We start from the raw sequence: 19,507 nt of genomic DNA, 5'->3' as shown, positions 1-19,507 counted from the left end.
ACTTATAGACTCTTACTTTTATAATCAACATTCTGATACTAGTTGGATTCACTGAAAATATTCTCTGAAAAGTCAGTTCCCTGCCTTACTTAATATTTGGGAAAGACAAAAATACCTTTCTCCATCTCTTTCTCTTTGTTCTATTCCGTTCATCTCCTTGTCCATTTGCCCAAATGATCATTCCTCTGCCTTCTAGTATCTTCAGTCTGTGATGAAACAGAGGGTTATAATTTACACTTTCCTACAGGAAGAGCCATTATGTCTTTGGGATCTGGACTGGAAATTAAACACTCAACTAAGAAACACGGATGTTATTACACCATTAATTCTTCCTTCATGACTGTAAAAGTTTAGCATAGGTGTTTAATCATTGTACTTCTAGTAGCATAAAGAGGACAGCTGTATACTCCCTAACCTTAAGCCTGCCTAACTTAGTTACAGCAATGGATTCTCCGGAGCTCCAACCAGATTCACTCTACAAAGCTAAATATGCATATTCCAGCTGGCCAGACTATTGGATGCTGACAGTACAAAGCTGAATCTATTTCTGGGCATTGCCCTCGGTTGTAGGAACTTCCAAGTTCAAGATTACACCTCCACAAAGGAAGCTGATACAGGGAAACAAAGGCCTTGTTCCTGTGAACAGCTGTCTCAGCTCAAGAGTGTATCGTGGATTGACTGGGGCCTCAGTTGAGACCACATTGCAGGTCAGCTTTCCCCTCCACCAAATTCCGACTTTTCATTTCTTTACAGGTTTTTCTTCTGTGATCACACCTCAAAAAGCCTTCTGCATGTCACTTCCCATCTTAGAGTTTATTTTCAGGGAACTTACTCAAAGGCATTCACCTAATGTTTGCTATAATTGTCCGTTTCATTTCCTAGAGCCCACACTAGCTTAGCGTCCCTTGCTCTAATGTTAAATTCAACCTTAGGCAGATGGCATGCAACTGCAAGGGCAATTTGGGTCAAAGCAGAAAAAAAATTGGTAAGAAAATAATGACATGCCCACCTAAGCTAATTTTTAATCAATTCAGCTCTGGAGTTTACAAGATAAACACAGTAGACTGAGCAACAGGGATTAATGGAAGCTAAATGTCTATTTACCAGCTTTGATAATGAGCCTGTTATAAAAACAGGCACACAAGAGCATGTGGACTTAACAGATAGGTGTTGAGGATAGACTGGTGAAAGTTTCTATCTTGCTATTTCTAATGATTTCTAGGCTCGAAAGAGAACTAATTATACTTGGCTTGATTTACTCTTACCTTCTGTAGCTCACGAAGTCAGGGCACACCACTGGAGAAAAATACAGAGCAAAATTTTACTTCAGAGGAAATTTAAAATTAGGAAGTAACCAAAATACGAATAATTAACAAGTTGACTAAAGATAGCTATAACTCTCAGTTATTTTGGCATGTGTTACAATTCTGACAAAGAGCAATTGGTTTCCATTGAGTCTGTGCAAGTAATTTGAACAAAAGGAGAGTTAAATTCATTGCAAACTCCTTTGTGGAAATCTGTGGACGTAATGATGGATGGTTGATTTAGGAAGCAGTCAATATTTCCATAGATACAGGATTTACCTTAAGCAGCTTGTAAAATTCCCTTTGGTGCTAAATCCCAAGTGGCCTGTAATACACAATCTGCTCCATTTTATTTCAGTGTTTCCTTGTTTTAAAAAAAAGTCTTGCATTCAGTACAAACAATATGAAATCTATATTCTGATTCAAGCTTAGATTATGTTACCTCGAAGCCCCAATACATTCAATCTGTTTCTGAAAGCCACATTATACAGTCTTCAGCATTAGTAATAAAATATAACTAATCAAGAAAACCAGCATGCTATCAAATAAAACCCTCACAGATTAAAATTCAAAGAGAAAACAGTAAAATTGGAAGGTAGTAAAGGTGAGCAGTTTAAGAACTCTTACCATGGAGAGCTGCGAGAATTATGCAGGTTTATTTCAATCATCTCCATCTTTCTCTAGAATTAAGGTCCATGGAAATAAGGAGTTTCTGTCTACCACTTAGAACAGCACATAGTAAGAACTCAATAAATATTGAATAGATTAATAAAAAAGAAAGGCTGGATGAAAGCTATGTAACTAATTTTTCCAAGCAATTAAAGAGAAAAGATGCATCAGATTTATTTAAAAAGAGAAGAAAATAAAACCTAAAAATTTTCATATGCAGAGCATAAAGCTCTTAAATGTTCCATTTTCTATCCATGGCAGCGAAAGCCACTGCAGGAAAAAAGTTGTAAGGATTCTGACACCTGGTAAAGCTCATGATAGTGTTGATAGCAAAAAATTATCTGTGGCCAAGCACAGCGACTCACGCCTGTAATCTCAGCACTTTGGGACACCAAGGCTGGCGGATTGCTTCAGGCCAGGAGTTCAAGACCAGCCTGGCCAATATGGCAAAACCCCATCTCTACTAAAGACACAAAAATTAGCCAGGCATGGTGTCGCATGCCTGTAATCCCATATTCTTGGGAGGCTGAGGCATGAGAATTGCTTGAACCTGGGAAGCAGATGTTGCAGACAGCCAAGATTGCACCACTGCACTTCAGCCTGGGCACCTGGGTGACAGAGCAAGACACTGCCTCAAAAGACAAAAAAAAAAAAAAAAAAAGATTATCTGTAAAACATACTCTCATAATCCTGGTTTAAGACGGTAGAATAAAGATATCTTCTTAGAAATGAACTTGAGGGAAAAAAGCACAATTAAAGATAATATCAAAAGAAAATAGAAAATACCTATATCCACAAAATACAATTTATGACGAAAACCTGCTAAATACTATAAATATTGATCCAGGATGGTAAAGGCTATCTAGTGAATATACTGGTCTCTGCAGGTTTATGAAAGAGTCAGAAGTCTTCAAAATAGATTTTATAACCCAAGGAACCACATAATAATTCCTTATTTCAATTGAAACAAAAAGATTAGGTTATCCAACAATCTAGAAAGGTAGCCCTGAAACCTGTTGGACATTCGTGGAATGGTAAATAATATGGTGCTAGACAAAAAGGTACCAGAGATTTAAAGAGAAATTCACATTTTGCATGGAGTGATGAAGTGAAAATTGTGAATGCTAAAAGGCTCTGCAGCTATTGGAAGTATAAGTAAAATTATACACACACACACACACACACACATGCACACAATCACACAGGCACACAATCACACAATCACTTTATTAAGGATTTTACAGTAATCCAGGAAGGCATTCTGTTAATCAACAGGATAGTCATGCCTGGGAGGTCAGTGAAATTTTATGAACAAGAAAGTGTCACTTATGTTGCTGAATTTCTATAATTCATACTTCTAGTATATTCTTAAGGATGTCATTTTTTGGTTAGAGCAGTAAAGCTTACTCTTCACCTTTCTTCTATCCCCTTTTAGATATGAGTGAGAATTCAAAAGGAAATATTAGCATTCCAATTAAAAATATGCAAAGTAAAAAATGAGAAAGGGGAAAAAACACCTATACAATTGATAAATATGCACTAGACATATTACACAAACTACATGATGAAATTTTGATCAACATTTCAATTTGAAATTAAAGAAATAAAATATGGTCTTTATAAATAAAAAATATATATACAAGATCTCAGATAAAAAATATAAACAAGAAAATGACATAAAAAGTGAGTCAGGAAAATATAATTATAAGGATTCCAGGAAGATATTGGGAATATAATAATAGTTTTTAAATTTTTCTCATTCCCCTAAAGCACACACAGATGGCAACTAGAATAAGCTAACCAAAAACATGCAGACAACGAATATTATGATAATTGATGAGCAAGTAACCTACAGACTCCAACATGGGAAAACGGAAATACCAACAACATGTATTAGATCTGCAGAGAAAAAGACAACAGGGCTTACCATGGCAATGGAAACAGACAAACACTAAAGTTAACAGCAAGTATTCACTGCAAAGTATGAATGGACAGCTAAGAAGAGCAATCAAAACTTGGAGGGAGCTCTAAAGTGTCCAATTCAGATCGCTACAGAGAACTTTATACTGGAGCAATACACGTTCTGTGGAATCTCAAAATTTACTAATGAAAACTTCATTCCAGGAGGAAGAGAAATTGAGGAGAAGCTTTTGGAGATAGAACTCACATTGAAAAAGAAGTAAATAAAAAGCAAGATCCAAATATAACCAAAAACGGAAGCAGAAAGAGCAGATGTCAGAAAACATGAAGCCATATTTTTATCTCTTTGGGAAAACAACAGAAATGAGATCTCCAGAGAAATAAAGCTGTAAAAGTTATCCTGAATGCATCTCTCTCTTTAAAGTCACAGAATACTTTCATATAATTAAAAAAAAAAAAACCCAGAAAGGCATGTTTTCAAAATGAAGCAAAAGAAATTAAGAGACGACAGACTCTAAGAAAAGATAACAATAAAGCATAATTAGAAAATACTCAAAAATCAGGGTGATTAAGTAAAGAATGACTGGAAAATAGAAGTGATAAAATTCAGCAAAGTTATTTTTCAACTATCATTTCAGAAATGGGTATTTAACAGAAAGAATGCAAGATAACATAACAGATCATGACTTGTGTCAAAATTATTTAAAAGAAAAAATTAAATTGGAAACAAAAGGATTCACGAGAAAAGTAGTAGATATTTTCAGTGAAAAGAGTCAAACTGTAAAATATTTGAAGAAATTTTTCCTGAACCAAATATGAGGACCATGACCTATAACACAGTACCGAGGGATCCTGTGACCAGGTGCCCAAGGTGGTCAGGCTACAGCTTGGTTTTATACGTTTTAGGAAGACACAAGACATCAATCAATACATGTAAGAGGTACGTTAGTTCCGTACAGAAAAGTGGGACAACTTAAAGTGGGGGTTGGCAGGGAGCTTCTGGGTCATACGTGGATTCCAACATTGGCAATTGGTTAAAGAGTTAAGTTATTATCTAAAGACCTGAAATCATTAGAAAGGAGTATGTGGGTTAAGACAAGGGGTTTTGGAGACCAAGGTTCTTACTAGGAGATGAAGCATCTTGGTAGCAGGCTTCAGAGAGAATAGATGTTAAATGCTTCTTTTTTTTTTATTTCTTCTAAAAAAAAAGAAATGGGAGGCCAGGAGCTGTGGCTCACGCCTGTAACCCCAGCACTTTGGGGAGGCTGAGGCAGGTGGATCATGAGGTCAGGAGGTCGAGACCGAGACCATCCTGGCTAACACAGTGAAACTCTGTCTCTACTGAAAATACAAAAAAAAATTAGCCGGGCGTGGTGGCGGGCACCTGTAGTCCCAGCTACTTGGAGCTACTTGGGAGGCTGAGGCAGGAGAATGGCGTGGACCCGAGAGGCAGAGTTTGCAGTGAGCCGATATCACACCACTGCACTCCAGCCTGGGTGACAGAGTGAGACTCTGCCTCAAAAAAAAAAAAAAAAAAGAAAAAGAAAAAGAAAAGAAACAGGATACATGTTCAGAACATGCAGGTTTGTTACATACATGTACGTGTGCCATGGTGGTTTGCTGCATCTTTTGACCCATCCTCTAAGTTCTCTCCTCTCACCTCCCAACCCCAAACAGACCCTGGTGTGTGTTGTTCCCCTCTCTGTGTCCATGTGTTCTCATTGTTCAATTCCCACTTTTGAGTGAGAACATGAGGTGTTTGGTTTTCTGTTCCTGTGTTATTTCGCTGAGGATGATGGCTTTCAGCTTCATCCAAGTCCCTGCAAAGAACATAATCTCATTCCTTTTTATGGCTGCATATTATTCCATGGTGTATATGTACCACATTTTTTAAATCCAGTCTATCATTGATGGGCATTTGGGTTGATTCCATGTATTTGCTATTGTAAATAGTGTAAATGTTTCTTATCAGACTTAACAAAGTGCAAGACTCTTAGTTAATTCTCTTCTGGATCAGGAAAAAGACCTGGAAAGGGAAGGAGATTCTCTACAGAATGTAGATTTTCCCCATAAGAGACAGCTTTGCAGGGTCATTTCAAAATACGTCAAATAAATATATCCTGGGCAAAATACTTTGATTTCTTTCAGGACCTGCTGTCTGTCATGTTGGTATCTCATTGCTACAAAGAGTTGGTTTTGTCAGTCTTAAGGTCTCTGTTTTAATGTTAATGCTAATCAGGTGTGCCTAAATTGTAAAGGGAGGAGAGTATAATAAGGCATGTCTGATGCTTTTTCCAATTATGGCCTGAATTAGTTTTTTAGGTTAATTTTTTAATGCCTTTGGCCAAGAGGAGGGGGTCTTAGAATTTTATTTTTGGTTCCTGATATAGAAAAGAGGCAAATAAAATTGAATATACATATATTTAGATCTCCTGAAGAAGGTAAAAGCAATGAATGATACAAATAATGAAAATATATTTCAAGAAAACTTTTCCAAATTAAAATATTATATTAATCTATATATTAAAATAGCCACATACCTGTGAACAGCTAGTATACAACACTAAAATTATTGTATCAGAAAAAAAGAAACAAGCAGAAAGAAGAAGAAGAAAGAAAAAAAAAGGAAGGGAAGGGAAGGGAAGGGGAAGGGGAAGGGGAAAAGAATCCTTTTGAACTTCTGGCAAATAACTAATAAAAGTCAAATAACTTATGAAGAAAAAAAAAACCCACGTGGTCATTAGATTTTTCAAGAGCAACGTTTTATATCACAGTATATTTAAAATATTCAATAAAGTAAAATTTAAGTCAAGGACTTCATATCCAGTCCATATAATATTCAAGTATAAAATGCACCAGCAGTTTTATTTCCATGCAAAAATAGAAGGAATATTGCTTTCATGATTCTTTCCTGAAAATCTAAAGAATAAGCTTCAGACAACATAAGTGACTGAAATTACATAAATATAAGGCAGGCGATGAACATAAAATTATGTATTTTCCATGGGGGTAAATAGTGAGTACAATAGAGTATGTACCGACTTTCTGCTGTGACAATAAAGATTTAGCTAAACCATCAAAAACAGGTATAATGATTGACTAAAATGATGGTGTGGTGACTTCTGTGAACTGCTGTCCCACAATAGCAATGAAAATACTAGCAAAGCAAAATTAACCATTAACCATTTCAGAACTCTAGAAATTAACCACAGCTATGGAAAACCAAAAATAATTTATCCAAAAGCAACCACTGAATATCAGTAAAGTAGGGCAGGGTGTGTAACATTTTAACTTGGGATTATTCCCATTCCTACTTCATTGGCAGCTCAGTAGTCTTAAGCCATGAAAAGCCAGTATTCTTGCAACCAATCAAAATCATTTACCTCAACTAAAACTCCATTAAAAATACAATCTTCAGGCCAGGCGCGGTGGCTCACGCTTGTAATCCCAGCACTTTGGGAGGCTGAGGCAGGCGGATCACGAGGTCAGGAGATCGAGACCACGGTGAAACCCTGTCTCTACTAAAAATACAAAAAAAAATTAGCCGGGCATGGTGGCGGGCACCTGTAGTCCCAGCTACTTGGAGAGGCTGAGGCAGGAGAATGGTGTGAACCCAGGAGGTGGAGCTTGCAGTGAGCCAAGATCGCGCCACTGCACTCCAGCCTGGGCGACAGAGCGAGACTCCGTCTCAAAAAAAAAAAAAATACAATCTTCAGAGCACAGTCAATATTTTGTCTAGACTTTCAGCTCCCAGAAAAAACTCTATTCCCAGGTACTATGGCTATTCAATTTAGCTCAGAGCTCAGCTCATCAGGAAGAAAATTTTAAAAGCCCTACCCCTTTTGCATTTCTTGAACAATAGTAATTTCTTGACAACACCGCGGCTTCCTGAAGCTAAGACTTGATTTGCTTGTGGCAAACAAGAGCCTAGCCTGAAATATAAAAGGAAATAATTGAGAACAAGATGATATAAGGAACTTGAATGTTCTGACATATTTCTGAAGATTGCAAAGGCTGTACTCATGCACAAAGCTGTACCGATGCCCAAGATAAAAGATAAGACCCAGTCACCACTGGTTGATCTGGCAGCCCTGCACAAGCAGGAGGTCAAAGCTTGTAAACTACCTGAAATATGAAGTTATGCCTTCTCACACAGATCCCCTTTGCAAAGGGAGGAAGACAAACAAGTAAAACATGTAAGGAAATCTTCTGACCTATATATTGGCTGATAACATTACAATGACATAAGGATGAACCCTAGAAATCTAAGCATAAAAATTAAAACAGGCCAGGCATGATGGTTCACGCCTGTAATCCTAGCACTTTGGGAGGCCGAGGTGGGTGGATCATGAGGTCAGGAGCTCAAGATCAGCCTGGCCAACATAGTGAAACTCCGTCTCTACTAAAAATACAAAAAATTGACTGGGCGTGGTGGGGGGTGCCTGTAATTCCAGCTACTCAGGAGGTGAGGCAGGAGAATCGCTTGAACCTGGGAGGCGGAGGTTGTGGTGATCCAAGATTGCACCATTACACTGCAGCCTGGGCAACAGGGTGAGACTCTGTCTCAAAAAAAAAAAAAAAAAAAAAAAAAATTAGAACAGATTTTTTTTAAAGTAGCAGAGAACTCAGTGGCTTCAATTCCAGAGAATGTAGAATCTACAGGATTAGTTCAGATAATTCCCTAAACAAGTAAATAGCAAGAGGAAAGTAATTAGCAACAAAATAAAAACATTAAAAGCCAAAAAGATAGAAAACTATAAGGGGAAACAGCATCTGATTAAAGATGTTACAGTATATTATCTAAAATATTTAGTTTTCAACAAAAAGATAATTATAAGAAATGCAAAGAAATGGGAAACTATTCCACATACACAGGGGAAAAAATCCAATAGAAAATTTCCCTGAGAGGGTCCAGATTTTAGACTTAGTAGACAAAGACTTAAAAGTAGCTATTATAAACGTTTAAATAACTAAAAGAAATCATAAGTAAAGAATTAAAGAAAAATACGAGAACTGTGTCTTGTCCAATAGAGAATATCAATAATAATGTTGAGTAGAATATCTTGATACTGATATTGAAATAGAAAATGTAAAAAGAACTAAATATAAATTCTGAAATTGAAAAGTATAGTACCTAAAACCCACTAAAGGGAAATAAATAGCCTATTTGAGCAAGCAAGAGAAAGAATAAGTGAACTTGAATAGAAGTCAAGAAAGATTACTCAGGTCAGAAAGGAAGAAAAATGAGCAGAACTTCAGAAACTTGTCAAGAATACAAAAATACACATAATAGGCATCTGAGAAGAACACAAATGACATGGCACTGTTTGCCTGGGGAAATACCCAAGGTTCATTTTCTCACACTAAGGAAAATGAAAACGTAGATGCACAATGTGTGGGTTTAAGAGTGGAAAGTTTAGGCCAGGCATGGTGGCTTACGCCTCTGATCCCAGCACTATGGGCAGCTGAGGCAGGCAAATCATGAGGTCAGGAGTTTGAGACCAGCCTGGCCTATCAGGGGAACCCGCCCCCAATATTTCAGTATAGGTTCTTTCTGTTTTCCATAAGTGTGAGCCGGCTGAGAAATAAACAGAAAGAGTACAAAGAGAGGAATTTTATGGCTGGGCCGCTGGGGGTGACATCACATATCGGTAGGACTGTGATGCCCACCTGAGCTGCAAAACCAGCAAGGTTTTATTAAGGATTTCAAAAGGGGAGGGGGTGTAAGAACAGGGAGTAGGTACAAAGATCACATGCTTCAAAGGGCAAAAGGCAGAACAAAGATCACATTCTTCTGAGGAAACAGGACAAGGGCAAAATCAGAACTCCTGATAAGGGTCTATGTTCAGCAGTGCTTATATTGTCTTGATAAGCATCTTGACAGAAAACAGGGTTTGAGAGCAGAAAACCAGTCTGACCAAAAATTTACCAGGATGGAGTTTCCCAATCCTAGTAAGCCTGAGGGTTCTGCAAGAGACCAGGGCGTATCTCAGTCCTTATCTCAACTGCATAGGACAGACATTCCCAGAGCAGCTGTTTATAGACCTCCCCCCAGGAATGAGTTCCTTTCCCAGAGTATTAATATCAATATTCCTTGCTAGGAAAAGAATTTAGCGATATCACTCCTACTTGCACGTCCGTTTATAGGCTCTCTGCAAGAAGAAAAATATGGCTGTTTTTGCCTGACTCCTGCAGGCACTCAGACCTTATGGTTGTCTTCCCTTGTTCCATAAAAATCTCTGTTATTCTGTTCTTTTTCAAGGTGCACTGATTTCGTATTTTTCAAACACACATGTTTTAAAATCAATTTGTACAGTTAACACAATTATCATAGTGGTCCTCAGATGACATACATCCTCAGCTTATGAAGATAACAGGATTAAGAGATTAAAGTAAAGACAGTCATAAGAAATTATAAAAGTATTATTTGGGAACTGATAAATGTCCATGAAATTTTCACAATTCATGTTCCTTTGCAGCAGCTCCAGCCTGTCCCTCCGTTCAGGGTCCCTGACTTCCTGCAACACTGGCCAACATAGTGAAACCCCGTCTGTACTAAAAATACAAAAATTAGCCAGGCATGGTGGCACGTGCCTGTAGTCTCAGCTTCACAGGAGACTGAGGCAGGAGAATCACTTGAACTCGAGCGACGGAGGTTGCAGTGAGCAGAGGTCGTGCCACTGCACTCCAGCCTGGGCAACAGAGCAAGACTCCATCTCAAAAAAAAGAAGAAAGAGTGGAAAGTTTCACAGGTGAAAGAAACAAGACAAAAGCTCCCTCATGTAGAGTAAGGAGTATTCAGAACAGATCTCCCTCTGCAGCAGAATGCAGTTGGTTTTATAGAGCGGCTTGAGGAGGCAGTGTCTGATTTACATAGGGCCCAGGGGATTGGTTGAACCAGATATTCCATTTACATAGCCCATGAAGAGGCTGGCCATCCCACCTTAATCTTTTATTATGCAGATGGGGTCTCTACCTGGACCACGCCATGACACCCACACACTTAGCAACAAAGAAAAGGGAAGAGAAAAACCTTCATGCTGGATATACCTGGTATCTGGCACAGCTGCTGGCAACCACCTATGCAGGCTTCCACCTTGCTTTTCTGGGCTTTTAGCTTGATTTTTCAGGCTGCTTTGTGTTGAAAAGAAATGATTTGGGGGCTGCTTTTTTATTTTATTTTATTTTATTTATTTATTTATTTATTTGAAACAGAGTTTCATTCTTGTCGCCCAGGCTGGAGTGAAATGTCACCATCTTGGCTCACTGCAACCTCCGCCTCACAGGTTCAAGTGATTCTCCTGCCTCAGCCTCCAAGTAGCTGGGATTACAGGCACCCGCCACCATGCTCAGCTAATTTTTTGTATTTTTAGTACAGATGGGGTTTCACCATGTTGGCTAAGGTGGTCTCAAACTCCTAACCTCAGGTGATCCACCACCTTGGCCTCCCAAAGTGTTGGAATTACAGGCATGAGCCACCACACCTGACCAAATTTTTTATTTTTTATTAAATGATAAATCTTACCAAGGACTTCCAAACCCTCACTAACTGCTTAAGTAATTTATTTTTAACTCCTATATTACAAAGAGAATGGGGTATAAAAAATATGTGAAAGAATTATGGCTAAAAACTTCCCAAATTTGATTTAAAACATTAATCTATACTTCCAAGAATTTCAACAAACTCCAAGTAAAGCAAAATAAAATTTGAAGATCCATACCTAGAAAAATTATGGCCAAAATGACATCACATAAAAATGACTCTCATTAACAGCTTACGCTTCTCATCAGAAATCAAGCAGATAGCATCTTCAAAGTGTTTAAACAAAGAGATTGTCAACCAGGAATTCCTTATGCAGCAAAACTACCCTTCAAAAATAAAGATGAACTGAAGACATTCCCACATAAACAAAAATTAAAAGACTGTGCTACTAACGGCTCTACTCTGTAATAAATACTAAGGGAGCTTTTTGGTCTGCAATGAAAGGATATTTGAATATACTCACAAAAAATAAAAAGCACCAGTAAAGATAACTAGATAACATGAACGTATTTTTGTTTGGAACTGTCTTTCTTATAGTTGACCCAAAAGACTGTGACAAAATGCAGTATTATAAAGCAGTACTGAAGGGCTTATAATGTAAGAAGTGATTGTAAGACATTAATAATACAAAGGAGAGGGGTTAGAAAAGAAAGTATATTAGAGCAAAGTTAACGTATACTATTGAAATTAAGTTAATATCAACATGAACAAGATTATTTTAATGTAAGAGGCTAATTATAATCTCCAGAAAAACAAATAAGAAAATAATTCAGAAAATAGTAAAGGAAACAGCAAGAGAATTAAAATGCTATGCAAAAAAATTATCTATTTAACAGAAAAAGCAGCAATCAAGGACTAGAAAACAAAATAAAGCAAAACAAAAAGACGTATAAAAATAGCAAATATGACAAATTGAAAGCTTATCTAATCTGTAATTATAATAAATATGAATGGATTAAATATTCCAATCATAAAGATAAGCAGGAAATATTTCTGTCATGACCCAGCTATATACTATCTACAAAACACATACTTTATATTCAAAAACAAACAAGTTGAAAGCAAAATGATCAAAAAGACACACCATTCAAGTACTAAACAAAAGAAGGCCATAGTGGTTGTACTTATGTAAATAAAATGATTGTATGAGAAAAAAACTTTTAGTAGAGACAAAGAAATTGTATTTATTAGGTAGGTATATAAGTAAATATGCATCTAATACATGAAGCAAAATACGTTAAGCAAAAACTTCTAGAATTGAAGAGAGAAACTGACAGTTAGAATAGTAGTTGGGTTTTCAATACCTGCCTTGTAGTAATGAATAAAATAACTAGGTATGAAATAAGCGAGTCTGTAGAATAGCTAAAAAATACCATAAACCAACTAGAGCTAACAGGCATTTACACAACACACTTCTCAACAATGTAGAATACATGTACTTCTCAAGCATGCAGGAAACACTTTCCAAGATACATCAAATGCTAAGGCTAAATAAATTTAAATTGCTTAGAGTCATACAATACATATTCTCTGACAAAAATAGACTTACATTAAAAATCCATAACAAAATGAAATTTGAGAAATTCGCAAATATGTGGAAATTATACAACACATTCACAAAGAACTTAGGAGTCAAAAATAAATCATAATAGAACTCAAAAATATTTTCAAACTTACAATATACTAAAACTTATGGATTGCAACTATAGCAATGCTTACATGGAAATGTATAGCTGTAATATAGAGCAATAAAAAATCTCAAGTTAATAATAAGCAGTAGGAGTAAAACAATAAAAATTGAGTGAAAATAAATGAAATACAGAATAGAAAAGCAATAGAGAATACTAACAAAACCAAAAGTTGATTCTTTGAAACGTTTAACAAATTAATAAATCTTTAGCTTATGCTGACCAAGAAAAGCAGACTGAAAATACAAATTAATATATTTATAAATAAAAGAGGCTGTATCACTACCAAGTTTGCAGAAATAAAACAGATTGTAAGAAAATGCCATAAACAACTGTATGTCAACAAAAGAGTTCACTTAAAATGGACAAATTCTTAGAAAGATACAACCAACTGAAACTGGCTCAAAAGAAATAGAAAATATATAGATACACTTATAACTATAGAGATCGATGTAGTGATTTTAAAACTTTCTAAAAGAAAAGTACAAGCCCACAGAGCATCACTAATGAACTCTACTAAATATTTTAAATATCAATACTAATACTTCATAAAATCCTCCATAAAATGAGAGGAAGAAACACATCCCAACTTATCCTATGAAGTATTTCCTGATACCAAAGCCAGAAAAAGACATTACAATAAAAGAAAACTACAGACTAATGTCTTTTCTGACTATATACACAAAAATATTCAACCAAATACTAAAAAACTGAGCCCAGCAACGTAAGAGAATTTCATGCTAAGACTACACGGAATTTATCGCAGCAATTCAACATCGGATTAACACCCAAAAATGAATCAATATAATATACCATATTAATAGGATAAAGGACAAAAACAATATAATCTTCTCAACTGATGCAAAAAAAAGGCATTTTTTAAAATCCAAAATACTTTAATGATAAAAAACATGTAAAAAATTATGAATAAAAGGGAACTTCTTCATCCTGATAAAGGGTATGTGATCAAAATCCACATATAACATCACATTAGGTGGAGAAAGATTGAATAATTTCCCACTCAGATCAGGAAAAATGCAATAATAACCACCTTCGCCCCTTCTATTGAACATTGTGCTGAAGGATCTAGCAAGGTGATTACGCAAGAAAATGATTTTAAAAATTCTGTGAGAAAAGGAAGAAGTAAAGCTATTTTTCTTTAAAGATGCCAGGATCTTTATATAGAAAATCCTAAGACATCTACTAAAAAACTACTGGAACTAATAAGAGCAAGGTTGAGGTTATAAGATCAATATACAAAAATCAATTGTACTTCTATATACTAGCAATGAACAATTCAAAAATGAAATTAATAAAACTTGTATTTGTAATGGTATTCAAAAGAGCAAAATATCTAGGAATAATTTTTTAAAATAAGTTCAAAACTTGTATGCTGAATATCACCAACATTATTGAAAGAAATGTCAAAGATCAAAATAAATAGAAATGTAAAAGATTGAAATAAATACTACTTTGGTCACTACTTGTTATTTCATATTTGTAAATCAAAAAATTAATAATATTGTTAAAATGCTAGTATATCCCAATTTCATCTACAGATTCAATGCAATCCCTGTTAAAATTCTAACTCATCAGTTATCAGAAATTGACAAGCTGATCCTAAAATACACATGCAAATGCAAGGAACCAAAAGTAACCAAACAATCTTGAAAAAGAATAACAAATGGACTCCCACGTTGCCCATTTTTAAAATTACTACAAAGCTATGGGAATCAAGACAGTGTGGTACTGGCATAAAGACATACAGAGAGATCAATGAGCTAGAATTGAGAGTATAGAAATAAACCCTCTCCATTTATGGCCAATTGACATTTTACACAGATACCAAGACAATTCGGTTTGAAAATGTTGTCTTTTTAATCTATGGTGGTAGGACAACTGGATACCCACATGCAAAAGAATAAAGGTGGATTCCTTACTTATATCATAATTAGTTTACAAACAATTCCTCACAAATAATTAACTTTAAATGAATCATAAATGTGAATGTAAGAGTTAAAATTTTAAAAACCCACAGGATTATCATGATGTTAGATTAGTCAGTGGTTTCTTTGATGTGACACCAAAAGCATAAGCAATAAAAGAAATAATAGATAAATTGGATTTCATCAAAACTACAAACTTTTATTATTCATAGGACACAATCGAGAAAGTGAAAATACAATCCACAGAATGGGAGGAAATACATGTAAATCACATACATATATGTATACAAAGCGACTTCTATCAAACTCTTTAAAGAACTCTTATAATTCAATAATAAGACAAAAACTGAATTAAAATATAGACATATTATTTCAATTGCTGTTTTTCCAAAGAAGATGATTTAAATAGCCAAGAAGCACAGGAAAATATGTTCTACATCATTAATCATTAGGGAGATGAAAATTATAACACGAAATTAAATTTAAAAGCCATCCTTACAAATAAAAAATAAATTAAGCAAATGATGCTAATTGAGTATTTATTTGGTAGCATAATGATGCAGGAAGACACTATTCTGGTTGACTTTAAAACAGTGATTTTTGAATGTACATACTCAGTGGGGATATACCGTAAGGATAGAAGTAATTACCACATACACACACTTCAACCTCTTTGCTAGTAGTATTAACATTATCATTAGGAAATTGTGTGTTTGTGTGATATAAAATAAAGAAAAATCATTATGACGTTTAATTAGTGGAAGCTGAAGTATCAGTATGAATTCACAAAGTGAGTTTTGGAAAATTTCTTTATCCTCCAAAAAAGCCTAAAAGCAACAATTAACCAGAAGCAGTGAACACTCGGCATGCTCAGAATACTTTCTCTAATATTATTTCCAACTAAGATAAACCAGGGTTCCTTGGAAAAATTATTCCATATTCTAGATCTGGGGCAAGTAAAAACGGTACAAAATGGGGCTATAACTTTATTTTTTACCATTAGAAAACAAGAAAAATATCAAATACCATAAGGTTCATGTCCTAAGTGAGGAAAGCAAAGATCACCTGGTGGCCATCATGCAGGCCATCCAGAGGCAACACTCCTTATCTGAGGAATTCAGAAGTAATTACACTTCCCTATTCTATTATCCAAAGCTGGCACCTGGTTCCAGGCGCCTTTCCCAAAAAGGTATAAGTAACTAGCTTTTCTGTACATCTCCAGAATGCATGCATATTGTAACTCATTGTGCAACCCTTGCTGACATTAAGGCACCAAAATGTCTACTAATGTAATCATTTATTATGATCTATGTGGCTAATATGGTTCAAATTGCCCTTAAGCTCCCACTTCAAGGTCTATAAATACCCCTAAGGAAAAATCCACAGCAGAACACTCAGTCCTTTCCTTCTTAGGCAGCACACTGCACTCTGCTGCAACATTCTTTCTATCTAATATAACTTTATTTTCCAAACCTCTACTGTTGTCAATAGATTCTTCTTACCAACCCATGAGTTGACCACTTTCCAATGGCAAGGCTCTGACATCTCCCCGCAAAAAGCACTCATGGCCAGAGTTTAACAAGATACTCCTGTCCAGATTAGAAAATGTGAGCATTAATGAGGTTAATAACTGCAATGGGTTGTGGCACATCAAACAAGTCTAAATCCAGGAGTTGATAAAGATACAAAAAGGAATAACAACAAAGCAAACTGAACTACTTCTCGTTGCTGTTCTTTGAAGGATGCTGAGAAAACAACTCATTATTTTGAAAAAAGAAAGTAATAATTAAGCATTTATCCTGCCTCTCCTATATGAACTATGCCACACAATAATTAAATATTGATAAGAGAAAGTTTCTTCTAATAAAAGTCTTCCATCAAATAAACAAGAAAGAAATTATAGAAAGGTGTTAAAGTGAACTAAATATGGCCTGAGAAGGACGCTGTAATTCTATATTTGAGTTCTTGTGGACTGACTGTAACCTAACTTAGTAAGTAGACAACATTGAAAACCTAGCTTAAGAGTATGCGCCGGGAAAAATCACTGAGTCTTGGCCAATCCTGGCAGCTGTACTTCAACCACTCGTACACTGTTGAGTGTTCAAACTGTGTTCAAATAAGGCAACTGCCAACGTGTCACCAATCCAGCTGTTTCTTTAGCTCACTTCCGATTTCTGTACATCACTTTACTTTTTTTGTCTATAAATTTGTTCTGACCACAAGGCACCCCTGGAGTCTCTCTGAATCTGCTGTGCTTCCAGGGGCTGCCTGATTCGCAAATTGTTCATTGCTCAATTAAACTCCTTTAAATTTAATTCAGCTGAAGTTTTTCTTTTAACAAAGGAATATCTGACATTAGCAATTCCCAATGAATTACTGGATCTAGACAATGATTATCAATGGCTTCTAATATCATTGAAAAAGAAAAATCAGACATTCCTGATGAAAGTCCCCTACAACTATTAAAAAATACTCTTACAAAACTAAATCAGACATAAATTTGATACAAAGTCTCTAGATTTAATCCTAAATTTAGAGAAAATATAGTGTGCATAAGAACATGATAAATGATACCAGGTTCCAAATGGATTCCATCCATCTTTCAGTTAACAGATTGCTCAAGTGCTTTCAAAACATTTCCAGAACATAAAGACCAAAAGTTCCCAATTTATATTTATAAAACCATCCTACTCTGGATATCAAATTATGACAAACACAGCACAATGACATGAGACATAATGAAATATACTAACAATTGTCATTGTAAATGTCCTAAATGATATATTAACAAGCAGTCTTGAAGGACATTAATATTGAAATATGTGGCCACCAAATGCCTTACACGATGATCTTCATCATTAGCAGAAAAGGAGCAGATATCACTGTAGCTACTAGACAACCAATAGTTAATAAAATTCAATACCCATTCTTGACTTTAAAAAAAGTAACATTCTTAATAAAGTAGCCAAAGATTAAGCCAAAAGCCAGCATTATGCTTGATGGCAAAACACTGAAAGGATCCTTAATAAAATCAAGAGTAAACAAAGTTAGCTCTTCTCCTCACTACTTTTATCATTATTCTGGAGGCCCTAGCCAGTACAAGAAGACAAGGAAAAGAAATATGAGGCATAAAATTTGAAAGGATTTAAAATTACTGTCATTTGTCAAAGACAATAGAACATATCCAGAAAGCCCAAGAAAGTCAGCTGAACACAATTAAGAACTAAAAGAGAACCCAGTAAAGTGGTTGATTATAAAATCAACATATAAAATTCAATAGCTTCCCACTATAAAAAGATCAACCACTTAGAAAACATAATGAGAAAAAGATTGTAATTATAATTGCAACAACGAATAAAAATACAATCATTAACAAGAACGTGTTAGCACTCTATGAAAAAATTTTTAATTGCTAAAGAATGATAAAAAAGTCATAATGAATGGAAAGATACGCTATATTTTGGGGTGAAAAAGTCAATATTATAAAGCTATCAAGAGTCTATAAACCTATTTGGTGTCAAAACTATAAATTTATAAATTTAAATTTATGAGATATTGATATTTTAGAGAGGAAGGATAGGTAATAGGGACAGACAAGCTGATTCAACAGTAATAAAAAGGTAAACATGAAAGTATATCCAGAATAATTCTGAAGACTTTTTGAAGTATTACAAGGTATAGCAATTCTGAACTTAATATTTGCACATGAATGGAGGACAGACATCAATGAAATGAAAGAGAGTACAAAAATAAGTTAAATGTAGTCTAAGATACAATGCTAGGAAAAAGCAATTAGAAAAAGATGGATTAATCAATACATGGTGTTTGGACAAATGGCTAATCCTCTGGAAAGTAATGGAAAAGGGATTCCTACTCCAGTCTTCACATCAAAATTATTTCTATATGGATCAAAGCTTTTTAAAAACCTGGAAAATACTAGAATAAACATGAAAGGATTTCAAAACTGATACCACTCAAATTAATTTGTAAATTAAATCTAAGATTCATCAGAAACTGAACAAGATTTTTCCATGAAATTTGACAATCTACTCCTAAAATTCTTACAAAGTAAAACATGTTTGTCTTACAAAGTAAAACAAATTCTTACAAAGTAAACGGTATGCAACATTTTAATGAAGAAAAAAGACCCATTTGTCCTACCTCACAATAAAAATAAAATGCACGCCCTCTATTCATTTCTTTAAAAGCAAATATTTATCAAGTGTAACCAAGTACCTGCATTTTTCTAAGAGAGAGTTTAACTATTTTTATGAATATTTTCTCTTTTCTTTCCCTCTCCCTTTTCCCCCTGTTCTCTGCTTCCTACTTAGCCCTTTAGAAATGTAAATACAACCTTTCACCTCCCACTCATCAGACATTCCTTACAGGGCAAGTTCATCCATGTGCTCAAAGAGGGATCTCTCCTCCAGAATTGAC

General features: G+C 35.2%; 1 long non-coding RNA gene across 2 annotated transcripts in view; it reads left to right on the top strand.

Annotated features, from left to right (window-relative positions):
* The first annotated feature begins 256 nt into the window (after positions 1-256).
* LOC129472385 (uncharacterized) overlaps positions 257-19,507 on the top strand; it is a 33,419-nt gene continuing 14,168 nt past the window's right edge. For both annotated transcript variants that reach the window (XR_010118756.1, XR_008653911.1), the window contains exons 1-2: positions 257-707; positions 3,744-4,833. This is a non-coding gene — a long non-coding RNA (uncharacterized lncRNA). The remainder of the gene's footprint in view (positions 708-3,743; positions 4,834-19,507) is intronic.

This window comes from Symphalangus syndactylus, chromosome 22 (genome assembly GCF_028878055.3).
Source record: "Symphalangus syndactylus isolate Jambi chromosome 22, NHGRI_mSymSyn1-v2.1_pri, whole genome shotgun sequence".
NCBI lineage: Eukaryota > Metazoa > Chordata > Mammalia > Primates > Hylobatidae > Symphalangus > Symphalangus syndactylus.
The sequence above is the reverse complement of the archived record's forward strand: the minus strand, read 5'-3'. Positions and strand labels throughout refer to the sequence as shown.